Genomic DNA, 9,407 nt, shown 5'->3' with positions numbered 1-9,407 from the left:
GTCTAAGTCCATAACTATTTTGGTATGTACTTGACCCGATGGTGCATGGTCCTTTTGGGTTGCCTTCACCAAAGCAACTTAATAGGATGAATTATGGAGAGAAAGGATTAAATATGATTTATTAATATATTATGGGAATAATATATTAAAGGAGAAATCATATTGTTTAATTAATATTAGTCAATAATTAATTGGTAATTAGTTTTGTGACTAAAAGAGATTAATTAAACTTAAGGGACTAGAATTGTAATTATAAGATAATTGCAATTTGGGCCATGGATTGCCTTTTATTATAAGGTGGACGAATTCTATCGGGGAAGCCCATATGAAATCGTCCAAGGCCTTAAGGAAAGGGCTCCATGGGTTGCTTAGGGCTTAAGCATCCTAATTAGGGTTTCCTTGTTAGATAACCCTAATTGCCTCCTATATAAAGAGATCCCTTATGACCAAAACGTGGCTAAGACTTCTCTAGGGTTTGTAGATGGTTTTGGGCAGCCTTTATCCTCTCTCCTCTTCATCCTCTTGCTTATGGTGTTTGTGAACCATTAGAGGAGTGACAATTGTGACTCTATGTTTTCTAAAGTCAATACAAGGAGATTTGGGATTGTTATTGCTACATAACAATCAAGGTAACATCTTAAACCTATTCTCATATTAATATGATTACTTGTATGCTAGAATTAGGGTTTATAGTCTTGGATAACTTGCATGTACAATAGAGAAACCTAGATCCAAGCATTAGGGTTTGTATGAGCACATAGGATGTTCTTAGGACCAAAACCCATCAGTGGTATCAGAGCAAGGACTGGTTTCAATTGTATTGATGCATTACATGTTCAAAAAATTTGATTTTTGATGTTCTGGAGGCTGGACTCGCCGAGTCCATAGCTGAACTCGCCGAGTCCATGCAGACTCGACGAGTCCAAGCTTGACTCGACGAGTCAACTCGTCAGATGGGGATATCTTCGCGATTTCTTGCTCTTTTTGCTTTTGGATAGTTACCTTATCATATTAGATCAATATAAATATGATTTTATGATATATTTGACTATATTCTTGATCTAATTGAAGATATTTATCAATTAATAAGATAATTGTTTCCTTATGTGATAATTAATTAATTATTTTGATTAAATTGGTAAATTGTTTTGCAAGAAATCATTAAATAAATCAAATATGGATAATTATGTAATTAAATGTTAATTTAGATTATTTGTTATTTGATCCTTGTTGTTATGAAAAGTTTCATATTTTCGCCCTAGGTTTTATAGTTTAAATTTGAACCCAAAAGTTTTGTTGTTTTGAAATTTAAATAGTTGAAACCCTAATGTTTTGAAAAAGTTTCAAAACTTGCCCTCAAGCTTTGGAATTTAAATTAATTGTTTAATTTTGATGTATATTTAAATTCTAAACCCTAATGTTTTGAAATGTTTCAAAACTTGCCCTCAAGTTTTGGAATTTAAAAGTTGATTAAAAGTTTAATTAGGAATGTTAAATTCTAAGACCCTTGTATTGTTTTGAAAAAGGTTCAAATCACACCCTTATGGTTTTACTAATTAATTAAGGTGTATAATTAAAAGAGGTTTAATAAATCCATAAAAGTTTAGGTTTAAAATTTAATTGAATTAAAAGTGTAATTGTTAAATTTGACCACCTAATAATTTAAAAGTGTAAAATACACCATATACTATATATATAACATTAAAAGTCTAACATTATATATATGTATGAGTAAAAGTCAGTCTTACCGTTAGTAGGCCTCATTCACGAAGCTGGTCTATAAGGGGTGTTTAAGGAAATTGCCTATAAAATGGCGATTGAATGGGTATCCACTCTTACCCACCGCACTCTTGACTAGTGGAGGGTCGTTAGCCGAACGGGTAGGATAGGACGAAACCTTCCATTATAAGTATAATGAAGTATAAAAGTACCTAAATGTTTTCATAAAATTCCCAATCTTAGTTACTTAGGCAAAAGTGAATTGATGCAATTCCATGAAATTAAACTTTGTGCCCTTGCGAAGACATTAGTGGAGCATGTGTGGTTTACCGGCACGCTAAGTAGTTCTAAGCAAAGGTAGCAAAGGGTGACTCAATATTTTTCATAGTTCGGTGGAGCGTGTATGGTTTACCGGCACATCGAATAGGTGACTGTAACATTTGAGGGCGCCATGTAAGTTTGCATGGTTATTCACACCCGCTTTGTGATCCTCGGCATCCCAATCACAAACAAGAGGGGCATATCGAGATTTTAACATGTCATTGAAAGTTCAATGAATCTTAAAGGATCTAGGAGTTTTCATAGATTTAAAACTTAAATTTCTTTTTCGTTTTTCGTGGTGGAAACTAGTGAATCGTCATTCACTTACCTTCAAATATTCTGCAATTAGGGTTACGGCATCCCTCTCCCGAGTTGTGGAATATTTTGTTGGGTCCTAGCCTTAGTATTTCATTTGGGTGATTTACTAAGGACTCAATCAATCAACTAACTTGAATTTGTTTTCTCCCGTTTTATAGATGTCAAAGTTCGACAACTATGGTCTTCCCAAATCCCGTGGAACAAGCATTTCACATGAAGATGATATTCCACGATTCGATCGAGGAACAAGAGATCATGCTTCTCTTCCTCCACCTCCTCCAATTATTCTCCCTAACCCACAAGTTCAAAGGCTTGAAAAGTTCAAGCTCACTCAAGCCCTTTTGGCAAGTAAACATAAAGAAGGAAAGTCGGTGTGTGCACACGTCCTAGGGATGAAGTCACACATTGATAGGTTAAGAATGTTGGGATCTGTTGTCTATGAGGAGATGGCTGTTGATTGGGTTCTTCAGTCACTTCCTAACTCATATAGTGAGTTCGTAAGAGAGTACTATATGATGAACTGCGACGTGACCCTTATAGATCTCACCTATATGCTTATTGCTGCTGAATCAACAATGGTTTGGCGCAATAAAACAGCAAAGTTGATTGGTGAATCTGCCTTCAAGACCTCTGTGGATATAGACAATGGTAACGAAAGACATGCTGTGATCGAAAAGTTTGATCATAAGAGAAAGGCAATGTTTGAAGTAGTTCCATGTTCCGTTCCAAAAGAGTCAAGTTGCTTTTATTGCCAAGAGAAGGGGCATTGGAGACGAAGCTGCCCTATTTACCTAAGAGATCTAAGAGATGGGAGAGTCAAAACGTATGGCTTTGCTTTTGGTAAAATCCATTGACTAACTCTTTTAAGCTTCATTCTAGATTCTTAATACATAATGTGATAAAATTACAATTGATGTTTTGTAGGATCGAAGAAAAGAAAGGAAGCTTAAGGGAAGAAGTGAGCAGAATCTAACCGTGAAGAAATGGATTTCGATCGCATTACTTGAAGATTAGATTCTTGAGCTACTACTTAGAGTTAGAATTAGATTGCTAAGAAATATGTATTAGCATAGTTTTTCAATGAATTGCGTTGTAAGGACAAATTTTTCCGCAATAAAATAAATTTTGATTTTATATTATTTATTTATCCTTGCAATGGCGTGTATGAAAAATTGTTTTTTTTGAATGTTTCTAATATTAGCAATAATGGATTTGATTCTTAGTTATGTTGTTTATGGAAATGTCGAAAATTTACCAAATAAGAGAGTTTATCATCACCCAAGTTTCAATTGGACAGAAACTTGGAATTATGCAACTTGGTTGCACGATGAATGAGAAATTTCATATTTGGAAATTAGACTAATTCATTGACAAAGTGTCAAGTGAAGGACTGGGAGATCTAGTACACAAAGTTGCGTATTGATCAAGTCCACCATAAGAGTAAACAAAGATATTTGTCATGATCTACTAAAGGTTTAGTAAATATGATTATACTTATAAGATTCAGTGTAATTCTGAATTGATTGAAAAAGTTTAAATCAATAGTAGAACGAATAAGAAGAATCAAGTAGGCAGAAAGATAAAAGTTTCTAAGAAGAAGGGAGAGTACATTTTATGCTTTATGATAGGTCTTAATGATTAAGAACCATATCTCAATTGATCCTCTAAGTGAGTCTTAGTACAATTGTATGTTTAAGAAGAGGAATCAAGGATTGAAGAAATGGTTAAATCAAGAAGTCAATCATACTTCGTTCCAAAACAAGTCTTAAAGTTAAGATTGTGACATTGAGTGATAAGTATTAAGAAGGTTTATAACATTCATCAAATGAGGAAAGTTGTGATGTCTTGGATAAGACAAAGACCAACTAGGACCTATTTATGAAGTGTTTTGATAAAAATTACACTAACTCTTGAATATTTGTTTGTCAAGAAATGTTTATTGACAAGAGAATCTTATATGTCACGGAGTCAGTGGGAGTCTTAATGGTCTTGAAAGGTTTCAAGAACAAATCAAAATAAACCTTATTGATCATCACTAGCACACGAGTTGAGGTTTACAACCTATCGTGTTGAGACTATTTTGTTTCTGTGCCATTCCAATTGAGTTAATTATGCGTGTGAGTGCTATGAGTTCTCATTTTGAATGCATAAAAGGCAAGGCACCTTAATCAATGAAAGGTATATTGATAGGAAAGGGTGAGCTGCTTAACTACTTGGAAGACGTGGTGGGCAGCTGTGCTACCATAAGGCAAGAAATAAAAATTAAGAAAGTTCGGTCCATATGAGTTTGAATTTGTCGTGAACTTTGGTTTTAACAAATTCACATGGATAGGAACACATACACCGTTTAAATCTAAGTGTCATAAGATTTCCTCCTTCATGAAAATGATTGTGAGGAAATGCTTTCACTAAAAAAGATTTTAAGAAGATAGTGATTGTAAAATTGCATTCTCGAATTCAATTATGGTTACGGTATCCCTTTCCATAATTTGAATTGTGAGGTTTGGCAATTAGTCTTAATTGTTTAGACACACATATGAACTGTCTAAGGCAAAGGTGTATAAGTTTCAAAAGGCTTGATAAAAGGTTATCAAAGCATTAAGTATTAGAAACATGGACTTAAGAAATTCAATAGGTATTGTTTTTCTGAAAGTTAAGATGTTTATGAATACATGTCGAAGCTAGTGGGAGCATAAGTGTTATGTTTATAATAATCATCATGATAGTGGGAGCATAAATTTTATTATTGAATTATTATTAAGGAAAGTATTGCAAGGTTAGCAATATTAATTATAGAAAACAAGAGTCATACTTTGCAAAGTTGTAAGAGTTGAAAGGTTGTTTTGCTATAATTAAGGGAGAGAATATTATGCTTCATTTCAAATCTAAAGGCTTAGGTTGTGGAATGTTAATAAAATTTAGTCAAAGGTACATAGTGTGTTCTTAAAATTTCGATTATGATTACGGCATTCCTCTTCACTATTCGATTTTGAGAACATAGCAAATAAAACATTATGCGTCGTGTCCCATACGCTTCAGGTATAGGATCAATTGCAAATGATTTAATGTTTGAACATTCTAAAATTTTCCAAATGTCTAGCGCATTTAGAGGGAAAAGGGACTAGAATCGGTTTTGACCAAAATAATTAAACAACTATCAAAGGACAATCCAAAGTTCGACGAGGAATGGTTGCTTGTGAGTAGTTGGAAGCATGGTATTGAATGGACCATATCGACATTATTATGAATAGAAAAGATTCTATTAAGAATGAGTTGTCATATGGAAATTATGGAAATGATTCCATATTGGATGGACCATATCGACATTATTATGAATAGATAAGATTCTATTAAGAATAAGTTGTCATATGGAAAATATGGAAATGTATCCATATTGGAAATTGAATATGAAAAATCTATGACTAAATTAGAAACTTTTATGCAAAAGGGATGTTCAAAGGAATGTACCTTGAGTGAGAGACATCATATCTAAGGAATTGTCTTGTAACAATCTCCGATAGAAGACTTTGTAATATCATTAGCAATAGTCTTTGTGACTTTGGTGCAGTGACATTACGAAAGGATAGTTGCATAAAATGTTAGAATCTAGCATATTCTATAAGTGGCAAGAATTTGATATTCTTACACTTATGAAAAGGATTTGGAGTTGTGAAATGAGAATGATTGGAAATGTGTTCAATGTGATCTATTTCACAAAGTAAGAACCATAGGTAAACATTGTGTGCATGCTAGGAGCATGGGACAAGTGTAATAATTCAAGTAAGAAGTTGATTACCCGAAACAACAAATAATGAGTAATCGATATGGTGATAAATAAAAGGTGTTTTATTTATACTCAAAGGTTTGAGGCCATATGGGATTAGTATTATTCTTGTGTTTCACATTTGCATGTTTTGACTTCCAGAATAATTGAATTTACTAAGAATAATCGAATTATTCAAACGGACCACAGTTAGTCATATGTTGGAAGTAAGTATGAATAAAGACTGTCATGAATTGGTTTGTAGATTGTCTAAAAGAGTATTAGACATAAGCAAATGTTTGCTGCAACGTTCATGAGTGCTTATGAATATGATTTGAGCATTGGATTAAACCCACGCTCACTTGGATCACTCTATGAATTGTATCACGAGTGATTGGTGATACGATAACATCTTATATTCTTGAAACCGAGATGTGTGAGTCGTATCTTGCAAATCGGTTGCACATTGATAATATGTAAACGCACTAGTAACTTGGTGTTATAAAACATATTGTTGTGTGTGATTCGGTGAGTGAGTGCAAGCAAGCATTGTATCAAAGTTTATCCGTTCCTTTTATCCAAAGTAGGATAAAAGCGATATCTTTGGGCCCCTCCATGATTTAGTGATGACAAACGTAAATGCTCGGCCGGGCTAGGGCTAATTTGATTTGTTCAATTAGTCAGTTGTCATAAATCGGGAATCGAGATATAGTACAAAGAGAATGATTTGAAATCATATCTCATATGATATCTAGAATGGAGGAATATATAATCCCTTATCTAAGGACACGCGTATCTGATAGGATCAGAGTTGACAGCGGCTTTGGAAAGCTACGATTGCAGATCAAGATCTGAAGTCATACGCAGAATAGTTATTAGACTTATCCAAGTGGGAGACTGTTGGATTAGTGTCTAAGTCCATAACTATTTTGGTATGTACTTGACCCGATGGTGCATGGTCCTTTTGGGTTGCCTTCACCAAAGCAACTTGATAGGATGAATTATGGAGAGAAAGGATTAAATATGATTTATTAATATATTATGGGAATAATATATTAAAGGAGAAATCATATTGTTTAATTAATATTAGTCAATAATTAATTGGTAATTAGTTTTGTGACTAAAAGAGATTAATTAAACTTAAGGGACTGGAATTGTAATTATAAGATAATTGCAATTTGGGCCATGGATTGCCTTTTATTATAAGGTGGACGAATTCTATGGGGGAAGCCCATATGAAATCGTCCAAGGCCTTAAGGAAAGGGCTCCATGGGTTGCTTAGGGCTTAAGCATCCTAATTAGGGTTTCCTTGTTAGATAACCCTAATTGCCTCCTATATAAAGAGATCCCTTATGACCAAAACGTGGCTAAAACTTCTCTAGGGTTTGTAGACGGTTTTGGGCAGCCTCTATCCTCTCTCCTCTTCATCCTCTTGCTTATGGTGTTTGTGAACCATTAGAGGAGTGACAATTGTGACTCTATGCTTTCTAAAGTCAATACAAGGAGATTTGGGATTGTTATTGCTACATAACAATCAAGGTAACATCTTAAACCTATTCTCATATTAATATGATTACTTGTATGCTAGAATTAGGGTTTATAGTCTTGGATAACTTGCATGTATAATAGAGAAACCTAGATCCAAGCATTAGGGTTTGTATGAGCACATAGGATGTTCTTAGGACCAAAACCCATCATTTTCTTCACTCTTTCAGCCTCCAAGTCCTTGATCCGTTCTTAGCAAAAATTAACCCCATAAGTGAGTGTTTTGAGCATAAAGTGTGTTATTTGTGTGCTTAAAGGAGAAGGAAGTGCATCAAGGAGTCAAGGAAGGAAAGCAAGCTTGTAGATCTTGGATCATCATCTCATTTGGAAACTCCAGAAGGTAAAAAGTTGCTACCTTTATGTTGGTTTGCTTAGATCTCATCTTGGTAGCTTTATGATGTTCTTTTGTCCCTAAAAGTCCCATTGTGGTGCATGTTTTATTTTGGACGTTTTGGGCTGTCCTTCTAGACCCTAGGAAGGGTCCTTGGTTATAAAAATGAGGTCCTAATGGCCAGAAGTGTCTCATACATTTTGAAAAAGGGACTTAATGGATTAAGACCTTGTATTAAGAACTTATGGACGTATAAAGTCATAAAGTTGGAGACTTTATGACTCTAGGGTGCATTTGGACCATGGATATGTAATATGGGCTTCAGTGCTTAAGCCATTAAGCACTTAATGGACTTTTGGGATCTGCAAGGGTACCCCCCGAGTAGGGAGGAGTATACCCTACGTACTCGGTCAGCCACCCTGATGGTGGTCAATGTGAGGCTCACATATACCCTGCGTACCTCCGGTGTACGCCCAACATACATCGTCTGTGGGCTTTTGAATTTGGGCTTCGAGTTATGGGCCACCTTTTGGGCTTGAATGGTTTGGGCCCTCATTATACTTTCTAAGTATGAGTGTTTTGGGCCAGTTGGAGAGTTGGACCTTAGGATAAGGCCCAATAAGGAGTTGGGCCTAATTTGGAAAATTAGGCCAATTATGGATCTTGAAGTAATTTGGGCCTTTTTGATCAAACATTAGGACTTGGCCCTTGGCCAAATTGGGGAAAGGGTAAAGTGGGCAATTACCCTAAGTTTGGATCCTTAGTCAAGGATGGTAATCCAATTGTTAATTGGATGTTTGTTTTGTTGTGGTAGTTTGGGGTTTTTGTGAGCCAGCAGATGGAGGTTTTCAGTTTGGTTCGACATTCTGAGGTGAGTTTTCCTCACTGTACTTATGGGTCGAAGGCACCAAGGCCGGCCCTTCAGATTTGATATCCTGTTATGTATGCTATAGTGTTGTAGTGATCTGATTAGATCGATATCCTGGTATTTAGGATGTTGTTATGCTTAGTGATTTGTAAGATCTGTATGTTTGTTTGTTGGTTGGTTAATTGTATGTTTATCGGTATTATGAGCACATGATTTTTTGGTGGCTGAGGCTTCACTGCTTTTTGTGTAAGCCAACAGGTCGGGGCATTCCAACCCGAAGGTTGAGGGCCTAGGGTATTCCATCTCGAGGATGATTGAACCCATAGTATGTTGGCGTTCCAACCCTGTGGTTGAGGGGCCTGGGGTATTCCAACCCGATGTTTGATTGGACCCAAAGTATGTGGCATTCCAACCCGATGGTTGAGGGGCCTGGGGTATTCCAACCCGATGGTTGATTGGACCCATCGTATGTTGTTTTGTATTTTTGCTATTTGTTATGTATTGGTATTTTGGGGGAACTCACTAAGCTTTGGGCTTACAGT

Source organism: Lactuca serriola, chromosome 5 (assembly GCF_051521515.1).
Source record: "Lactuca serriola cultivar US96UC23 chromosome 5, Lser_US96UC23_V15, whole genome shotgun sequence".
Lineage (NCBI taxonomy): Eukaryota > Viridiplantae > Streptophyta > Magnoliopsida > Asterales > Asteraceae > Lactuca > Lactuca serriola.
The sequence above is the reverse complement of the archived record's forward strand: the minus strand, read 5'-3'. Positions refer to the sequence as shown.